Source organism: Ixodes scapularis, unplaced genomic scaffold (assembly GCF_016920785.2).
Source record: "Ixodes scapularis isolate PalLabHiFi unplaced genomic scaffold, ASM1692078v2 PGA_scaffold1__304_contigs__length_218370807, whole genome shotgun sequence".
NCBI lineage: Eukaryota > Metazoa > Arthropoda > Arachnida > Ixodida > Ixodidae > Ixodes > Ixodes scapularis.
In genome coordinates, this window is record NW_024609846.1 from 112,480,901 (window position 1) to 112,491,613 (window position 10,713).

Genomic DNA, 10,713 nt, shown 5'->3' on the forward strand with positions numbered 1-10,713 from the left:
AGATGGCTACGCCGGATACCCCTCGTGGCATCAACCTGGCTATCCCCTGTCCCAGCCTGGACCCAGAATGCCTTGGCTCCCATTGGCCGCTGGTCACGTGCCCCGGTTTCCGGCCGGGTGTTCCAGCCTCGACGAGATCGTGACCTTGCCCCTCCTCGAACTCGTGGAAACGCAGACGAGGCTTGTTATTTTTGCGGACGCCGCAGCCATGACCGGGCGCTTTGTCCGGCGTCCCAGGCAGCTTGCTTCTTATGCGGGAAGCTGGGACATTTTGCAGTGATGTGCCAGAGTCGTCGCCCGCCGTCGGCGGCCTTCGCCTACGACCGCAGACAAGCGTCGTTTCCTTTCCAGGGCCGAGGTTCTCGGCGAAGCTTCGCTGACCGACAGTCCCGAGGAGTCAGGTCCAACCTGGTAAGCATGGTCGACCCGCCGCCGGCTCCAGAGATGCTACCAAGTGTTACGTTCGCGGAGGATCCACTGCCCGTCGAGACAACTGAGAGAGGAGAGGGTGGATCGTTCGTCGAGATGCATTCATGGCCGAAATCACGGTAAATGACACACCTCTTCGCATTCTTGTTGATACTGGTTCATTCGTATCAATTTTAAATGGGCGTACCTTTAAGGAAGTTAACAAGAATAACAAGATAAGGTTATACCCACCGTCGAGGACCCTCGTCCACTATATGCAAGACACCATCCCTGTGCTAAGATCTTTTGTGGGACAAGTAAACTTTAAAGATTGCTGGGCATCGCTGGAATTTTACGTAACCAAGACGTTCGTTGCTCGGAATCGACGCGGTGCGTAAAATGAAACTTGTGCTGAATGGTGCTAAGTACGAATGTTTGTACGCTAATGCAGCTCACGGAGGAGGAGTACCGCAGCGGAATGTGAGGGCCACGCCAAATCCGCAGCGACAACCGTTCACCGTGTCGTGCTGTCAAGCATCGCAGCCACTTGGTTCATCCCCTGCGGCGAGTTCCAGTCTTCTTTCTGCTGGGAATAACATTCCTGACATATCCCCTGCTTCATCAATCTCTGGAGATACGATACCTAAAGCCATTCTGTGCAAGTCAAGTCCTCAACGTCATTCTGAAAAGACGAGTACATCAACAAGTCATCATGGGACTCCTGCTTCCACAAAAACGGATACATCGAAGTTACCGCCTGGGTTCGAAGAGTTTGAACATCTCTTTAGCCCAGGTTTGGGTCTGGTGAAGAATCATACACACAAGGTTAAGGTGCGGCATACAGTTCAACCCGTCCAATCAAAACTCCGTCGTCTTCCGATGACATTGAGGGATCAAGTTTCTGAAGAAATTTTCAAGTTGGAACGAGCGGGTATCATCGAACGTGTTCAAGCCTCTGAGTGGGTGTCGCCGATTGTTGTTGTCCGCAAGCCAGATGGCAACATTCGTAGGTGTGTGGATCTACGAGCGCCGAATCAAGCCGTTGTTATCGATTCCTTTCCGCTGCCATGTATCAACGAACTTTTGAGTTCTTTGCGTGGAGCAGCGTTTTTCTCCAAACTGGATTTGGCTTCCGCCTATCATCAGGTCCGTCTCGACCCGGTGAGTCGTGACCTCACTTCTTTCATTACCCATGAGGGATTGTTCCGCTCCCGCAGCTTTCCAGCAAATAATGTCCAAAACGCTAAAGGATTGTCTAGGAGTCCAGTTTTACTTAGATGATGTTATCGTGTATGGATCCACTTTGAAAGAGCACGATGAGAATCTCCGTTGTGTCTTATCTAGAATTTCCCAAGCGGGAATGAAGTTAAACCGTAAAGGTGTTTTCCAAGTAGAGGAGCTCTCAATTTTGGGACAACATCTTTCCGTAAGAGGGTTAGCACCCCTTTCATCTAAGGTAGATGCAATCCTGAATTTTGCAACTCCCTCTGACTCAGTGAAGCTAAGAGCGTTTTTGGGTCTTATTGAGTATTATAGTAAATTCATACCATATGGTTCTACGGTCGTAGAACCGATGCGTCGTCTCCTCCGTAAAGGAGTTCCTTTCAACTGGTCCCCGGAAGTTGAGGCCAGTTTTCAGAAAGTAAAGGCTTCCATTCAAGCAGCGCCGATTTTAGCTATGTTCGACCCAACGTTGTATATCGTCGTGGCAACAGATGCTTCGCAGTATGGTCTTGGCGCTGTTCTTCAGCAGCAGTATGGAAATCAGCTTCGTCCTGTAGCCTTCGCGTCGCGCTCGCGATGTCGAGCGAAGGTATTCTACTGGTGAGAAAGAAGCACTAGCATGTCTATGGGCGTGCGAAAAGTGGCATGTCTATCTGTGGGGAAGGTCTTTTGTAATTCGGACGGACCATCAAGCGCTGGTTACGTTACTTTCAAACAAAGGATCTGGAATCCGCCCTCTTAGAATCACCCGTTGGTCATCCAGACTTCTGAACTATAATTTTAAGATGGAGTTTCAGAAGGGCGCCACCAACGTCGTTGCTGACGCGTTTTCAAGGTTGCCAGTGCCTGACACGGAAGAGGGTATGCGATTTGACGAGGAGGTTGCTTCTGTTGTCATGGTTCCACTGTCTAAGGGTGGTTTTCAACAGGCTACGGCCAATGATGTAGTTCTGCCTTCCGTTATCCGATATACCACATCGTCTTGGCCTGAGGACAGCAAAATGAATCCAGACCTGCGACCATACTATCAGGTACGAGATCAGCTCTCCCTGTACGATGGCATCTTGTACAAAGGAGAGAAGCTAGTTGTTCCTATGCAGTTCCGAGACAGGATAATGAAAGTAGCGCACGAAGTACACCAAGGGATCACGAGAACTACAAGTGTGATCCGTGAGCATTACTGGTGGCCTCTCATGAACCAACATATAAAGAACAAGATAGAAAACTGTACAGTGTGCCACTCAACTGACAAGACAGTGAAGGCTGCGCCGGCTCCTCTGCAGCCCATCCAGTTTCCTAGTCAACCCTGGGAAAAGCTCGGCATTGACATTGTGGGTCCGATTGATCGTGCACCGCCCAGTCAAAGATTTTTCATTGTCCTGATTGACTACCACTCTAAGTGGCCAGAAGTTCAAGCCACGTCGTCGGTAACGTCAGCGACCGTCATCAGCTTTCTGAAGAATGTTTTTTCACGTGAAGGACTTCCCTGTGTGATTGTTTCTGACAATGGGGTCCAATTCACCTCTCAAGAGTTTCAGGATTTTCTACGACAGAATGGTATTAAACATAAGAAAACATCGTTGTATCATCCTCAAAGCAACGGGCAGGTTGAAAGGTTTAATCGCGTTTTGAAATCTTGGCTTCAGTTGGCCGTTGTGCAAGGTCGTTCCCTTCCAGACGCCGTTCGGGACCACCTGGAAGCATATCGTCGTACGGTACATCCAACAATAGGGCTCGCACCGTCCATTCTTCTGCATGGAAGAATTCACAGGTCAAGACTAGATGTACAGGGTATGCCAACCCGCGAAGTTCCTGCTGACCTTCCAGAGAGACGGGCTCAACTCCAACAAAGAGTCGACAGGTATCAGCAACACATGAAATCTTACTCGGATCATCGTAGAGCGGTGCGAACACCTCGGTTTCACCCGGGCCAAGCTGTCCGTGTCTTCAAGCCCACTCATCGGAATAAACTTCACAGTAGATACACTGAACCACAAATGATGCAAGCACAGCTAGGACCAGCAACATATCAACTAGCTGATGGTAGAAGATGGAATGCAGCGAAACTCACAAAAGCTGCACAACTGCCTTCGATACAAGTTACTGACCAAGGCTGGGATGACGATGATGATGATGCCGATAAAGGCTCTAGTGACCTCGCAGCGTCTGGTCTCTTGAGAAGACCCGGTTCTCCTGCTGCACGGGTGGCAGGTACAGCCCTCCATGCAACTCTGGGTTCTCTTAAGAGACAAGGTCTTCCTGCTGCATTCACTAGTGTCCATGGTCAAGTCTCGCTGTGGACCCCGGGCATCTTGTGGCGCCCGGCAGCACTCTGGTGCCAGGGTCTCGTGCTGCTGTTCCTGGGCCTGTCCTTCGGCGTGTTCCTGTTCCTGGGCCTATCCTCGGGCCTGCTTCCGTTCCTGGGCCTGTCCTCGGGCCTTCTTCCGTTCCTGGGCCTGTCCTCGGGCCTGCTTCCGTTCCTGGGCCTGTCCCCGGGCCTGTTTCAATTCTTGGGTCTGTCCCCAGGCTTATTCCTGTTCCTGGGCCTGTCCTTGGGCCTGCTTCCGTTCCTGGGCCTGTCCCCGGGCCTGTTCCAATTCTTGGGCCTGTCCCCAGGCTTATTTCTGTTCCGAGGCTTGAACAGCCTGTGCATGAAAATATCGAACTGCCCATCTCCGATCTGGACGCTTTCCCAGATCCCCGTGAAGAACTTCTCAGTGTTCCTTTGCCGAGGACGAGTAGTCCTCTGGACGCTCGTTCCACCACGCCATTGTCGACGCCTCCACTTGAAGACTCCGGTGACGAGACCACAACGGAATTACACGCACCACCTTTGACCTCTGAGTCATCTAGAGCTCCTAATATATTTTCTCAGCCACGAACAGCACAAAGTCTACCAATACGCAAAAAAAAAGACTTCCACTGAAATTTAGAGACTACATCCTCGCAGTTGGTAGTGGTAGTTTGGACTCAGACTCTGAATTTAGTGACAATACTTCGAAAGGTTTTGTAGTTCTTGCTAGTTAGGTTTCCTGATAGTTGTCATTTGTCATGAGCTATGTTTACTTGCTATAAAAAATGAATCAGCCACTGTCATAGAAAATCCTTTGCCAAGGAGAAATGTCCATGACAAACACAAAACTACCAACATATAACACCACTAACAAAATAACCAATACTGCACATGTGTCCTGGACATTTTTGGAATAAGTGGAATGTGCGGGTTATATACGCATGGTGTTCTCTCTTTTTTTTTCAACAAAGGGGGAAAGCTTTATATGTAGACTTCATAAGACGATGAAACTGGTTGAACTTTTCGGAGTGTTGAGAGGTCGCGAGTGAGAGGTGGAACTCTTCATTTTCGTGTTAAAGTGCACAAGACTTTATAGATAATGAACATTTCCGCAAGGTGATTAACATTTTCACTTAGGACATTTTGTATATTCGTTAAGTTCGGAGACGTGTTAACTTTAGCAATTTGTTAAAAGGTCGCAAAGCGTTTAACGTACGTTCTTATTCCACACCTATCTCATAAATCGTTCAAGGAAGGGAGAGTGTAGTATTTACATTTGTCGGTCTTTTTAGTTTTGTCAAAGATGGCATAACAACGGACATCAGTTCTGTAATAAAAGAAGGTGCCACGCGCTGGCGGCCTCGAGGCCATCGCTCGGTCAGACGTTTGCCAACACTCGAACAGGACGGTTGTCCTTCCTTTCGCCGCCGGGTAAACCAGACAGGGTTCACTCGGGAAGACGGCTTCGCCTGCTCGGCCATGGAACACCGGCACCTCCGTCCGATGAGTCTTTCATAGCTTTAGCGCCCCGTAGGCGGAACAGTACATTAAAACCATGCGAAACGTCACGCACCTTAAGAAAACCACGTGCAAAGCTAGCCAGAAGCACGTTTTACGCTTCGGTCCCATTGGCTGGCGCGACGTCGACGAGGCTCCCATTGGTCGCTGCACATCAGTTTGTGTGGTGTCATCCTGACTGTGTTATCACACTGTTGTGTCATCACTGATCACCGCATTCGTGGCATATACGGCGCATGGAATAAACCAAATGGTTAGTTCTGCTGGGAACTACGTTGCTGTCTGTTCCTTCCTCGCGCCGCAAGGCCCACACACGACAGTTTGAACGATCGCTCATACGGTGGCTCTGCGTGTACGCGAGGCAGCGGCTCCACCGCTCCACGCCGAAGGTCAGCGCGTTGTACGCCGCAAATTAAAGGGAGCGAAGAGCGGCGTGCGTGCTTTCGCATTCACAACTCATAAGAAGTGCTTAGGTGTATTTTTTAGCCGAACCGGAACTGAACCGAACCGAGATCGTCACCGCCATTTTGGAATTGAACCGGAACTGAACCGGAAAAAAATATAACGGTAACCGGTTCAAAGTGGTGCACGGTATTTTTTTCTTTTAATTAGAAAATTAACTTTGGAGAAATAAAAACTGGCAGCTGTATTCCTACCTAGTGATCAAATTGTCACATACCGAATCGCAATGTGTGAGAAATTATAGATTTTAGAGGCGCTTTCTATTTGCACTATGATTAGTGACGTGACGTGACGTCATTGTGTCAAAGCATGCAGTCAAGTACTGTTGCGCCACCTGGCCCCGTGACGTAGTCGCGTGACTCACTGCGTCAGGTCTACTTAAATTGAGAACGTCACTAAATTTATTACCGTTGTTGACACCGTCACGTCACAAGGCATCACGACTTCTCACCGCGAGTCACATGACACCGTGACATACTCGATTGTCATGAGCCCGAGTCTACTGCTCGGCTTCATGACAATCAGCATCTTCAAAGAATCGGGTAATGACTCGTGCTCAATCAAAGATAAGAATAGCTGAACTCTAACAATGTCTCAAGCTCAACCCATGCTTTATTTTTGCCAACCCCAGCGCATGGCTGTGATGAACGCTGACGGTATACTACGGGGTACTACGGGTGTCCCAAGTAGCGATCAGGCTCTTGCAAAATTCGGTTTCTTAAACTATCGCGCTACGATTTTGTGCAGCGTGGCCCACAGATGGTGCTTATTTTTTGTGGAAAAAGTAAAGCAAAAAGGAGAAAGTAAAGAAAGAAAAAGGCTTAGTTCCTATGGAAACACAGCGAAGCCACCGGTCTGCAGACAATACGGCTCCGTTTCGCACGAGAGACAAGAGATGGCGCAAGCGGTCGCGCCGCCAACAGCCGCCCACGAACGAGCATACGGCGCCGAGAGCCGGCGTCTTTAGCAGACGATCTTTTTGACTCAAAAGCGGCGCGAGCTTTTTTCATATCAATTGCCAATGCATTATTTTATCCTCCTTACTGATAAAACACATAGAATGGACACATAATCGATTAAAAAAATAGTTTGTCGGGTTATTTTAACTGTTTTTTCGTTGTACTTATGTCGTCTGCTCTGCAGTTCTTGGTTGTTACCGTGCCTGTTTTTGTTTCTGCGACTGTCGCCGCCTGCGGAACGCGCGCCGCTTTTGAATCGAAAAGATCGTCTGCTAAAGACGCCGGCTCTCGGCGCCGTATGTTCGTTCGTTGGCGGCAGTTGGCGTCGCAACAGCTTGCGCCATTTTTCTTTATTCTTTATTCGGAGATTACCCCGCAGTGCCCGAGGGCGTTACAGCAGGGGGGTTACAATGATGAAAAAAAAAAAAACACATCTTCATTTTCACTGCACACTTGCAGCTCTGACAGCCCATTCCACTCTCGTATCGTTTTAACATAAACGAGTTGCCGTACATGCTCGTCCTAGCGCGGAACTCTCTAATTTTGAAAGCATGATTGTTCCGTTTAGAAATATAATATGATTCTCAAGTAAGTTTCACTGTTAATTCCAGTTTTATTTTGAAATATCAAAAACAGAAACTTTAAACACATCATCATCATCATCATAAACTTTATTAATTGATAAAGTGAAAGGACCTTGCGGTCTCTGGTCGGTGCCCTTAGTCCAGGGCTCCGTTGGCCGCCCAGATTCGGCGGGCTCGCTCAACCAGTCGCTGCTGGTCATCGAGCTCTGTGCCGGAAAGGGCCGCCTCCCAGGAGGAAAAGGTGGGGGAAGGAATGGGGGTGATACCCTCACCGAGGGGGTGACGGCATTCCCAGATGGAGTGGTACAGGCTAGGGTGATCGCTGCCACATCCCGGACAGGTGCCTGGGTACCGGTTGGGGAACCAGCGATGTCGCTGGTGGAGGTTAGGGAACGTAAACGTTTGAAGTTGTCGCCAGTCCGCTGCCTCTGCCCGGGATAGCGCCCGATGCGGAGGGGGCAGGACCCGGCGGGTTGTTCGGTAGTATTCTGTTACCAGGTGTTAGGTGTCAAGATGTGTGTCGGTTGGAGTGCGGAGGGACTGGGAGTCCGCGGGTGTGTTTGGCTCTGGGTCCTGCTGTATTCTGATCCCATCCGACAAAGCCCGGTTTGTCGCTACCGCTCGGGCTAGTGCGTGAGCACTTTCGTTGCCGGATAAGCCCAGATGTGCAGGGGTCCAGATGATCCGGATGACCGGTATTTGTATCCATTCGGTGCTTATGGCGTTGATGAGGTGTGCTGTCCGTGGGTAGAGGGTGTTGCCCGCAAACGCTCTGCACGCTGCTTGCGAGTCGGTGACGATAATTATCTTATGCTTGAGGTCGGTGGTGTCTCTGCGTGGGATCGCGTGTGAGATGGCCAGCGCTATGGCCATCTCCTCCGCCTCCTGGATTGATGCGATGTTTGAGATGGAGCCCGTGCTGTGGCAGGTGCCGTCTCTGTCTGTCACTGCGATGGTTGCTGCTCCAGCTCTTTCCCTGTGGAGAGCAGCATCTGTGTACCATGTTTGTGGGTCTGGGCCGTAGGCTTTCTCTAAGGCCCGGATCCTGGCCTCTCTCCGCCCTGTGTGCAGGTCTGGGTGCATGTTCTTAGGGATTGGTTCCGCCTGTACGCGGTTCAGGATATCCGGTTTCAGGCGCACTGGGGCGGCTGGTTCTTCCTGCGTGAGATTGGTGTAGCCAAGTCTGCGCAGCGTTGCTCGGCCCGTTCGGGTGGCGCTGAGGCGTGTGAGCTGTCCTATTTTTTGCGCTTCGACTAGCTCTTCCACCGTGTTGTGGACCCCCAGCATCAGGAATCGCTTCGTTGACATACTTATTGGTAGACCAAGGGCTGTCTTGATCGCCTTGCGGAGCGAGGTGTTTAGCCACTCCATTTCGGTGATGGTGAAGTTGTGAAAGGGCACATGATATGTGAACCGGCTCACAATGAGGGCTTGATAGATTCGCAGCGTATCCTGTTCACTGAGCCCCCCTTTCCGATTAGACACCCGTCGGATGAGGTGGGCTATTTGGTCGGAATGTCTGCGCAGGAGCTCCACGGTGTGTTGAGCTCCGCCGTGGTTTTGGAGGTACATGCCAAGGATTCGTAGGCGCTCTACCCGGGGTATAGGTGTATTTCCTAGAGTAAGGTCGATGGTCGGCGCGTGTTTGTTCAGTACTGAGCGTTTTCGGATCACCAGGAGCTCGGATTTTTCACTTGCGCAGGTTAGCCCTGCCGCCCCCGCGTAGTCTTGGGTGACGTTGACTGCTTCTTGCAGTCTGTCCTGGATTTCTTCCTCCGACCCTGTGGTGGTCCACACCGTGATATCGTCGGCGTAGAGGGCGTGTCGCAAGTGCGGGATTTTGTTGAGTTTGTGCGGGAGGCCTGCCATTGCCACGTTGAACAGCACACAATTTTTTTCGGCGGGCTGAGGGAGGTTCCCAATTCAGTTCAGTCTTCATTTGAGTACAGCTGTCTCTCCGCCCGTACCGTCCCAGAACAAACCTAGCAGCTCTATTTTGTATTTTTTAAAGTTTGTCTATTAATGTTTTTTGTCCCGGGTCCCAGACGGCACAGGCATATTCCTAAATTGGCCTAACGCGGTTTCCTTTAAGTTAGGGAGTGAACATTTTAGGCTTCGTTGAATAAAGTTCAGTGCCCTGCCAGCCTTTACAATCACGTCATACACATGTGAATTCCACGAAAAGTCAGCTGATATCGTGACACCTAAGTACTTATACTTGGAGTCCTTGTTTACTATATTGTTATTTATATAATATTGGGTTTCAATTTTCTTCTTATTTTTAGTAAAACATAAATGCACACACATCTCTTGTCTCCCGTGCGAAATGACGCCGTATTATTTGAAGACCGGTGGCTTCGCCGCGTTTTCATTATGGTACCTGGAACGCGTCTCCGACTGGTGTGTTTACCGCCTCCAAAAAAGTGGTCCCTCGATTTCCGCCTGATGACGTCATAGAAGTGTCATGATGTCGCCGATCGCGATCCTGGCGGCGTCTCAACAGTTGTGGTGTATATGGCAGACGCCTGTTCTGCTGTAGGTCGCTCTCCACTGTGACAATCCACGGAAGTTAAAGCAGCCGGAAGTTGGGACGCCGTGACAATAGCGACACTCGCGTTCGCTCGTGCTTTTCGCCAGCATTTCTACGGCCAACCGTCAGGATCGCGACAGGCAACAGTATGACATTCCGGCTTCAGTGACGTCATTCGTTGCCACTTTGGGACCACTTTAGATGTATGAGCGGGATAGGACGCTAAACACATCAGTCAAAGACGCACTCCAGGCACCATAGCTATAGACGCTTTACAGCAGCTGTGCATGGGCGCCGCCATAACTGACCTTCAGTTTTTGTTCCCTCTTATTCCGTTCGCTTCACTTCGTCATTACCACAGCAGGACAGGTTATTGCCATTTTAGATGCTACTGTGTTCTTGTGCCCAGCATAGGCCCTTGTGAAGACCCGTCAACGCCCGCTTCAGTGGCTCGGCATCTCGGTAAGACAAGAGAAGGGCGGCTATGGCGGCTCAATCTGGCGCGTGTGTAAAGCGTCTATAGTCGGATGCAACCTAAGAACAATCTTTTAGCTCCACCCACAAGCGCATTGCGCCCATCTGAAGTGCCTCCGCCGTCGAGAAAGTAGTTCGCTAGCAACGTTGCTTTTTCTTCCTCCAGGAAACCTGTCTTAAACTACTACAATATTTATTTAATTCATTCAGGACATTTAAATAAGTTAGAATACGTTTTTGTCAACGAAATAGCTGTTTAGT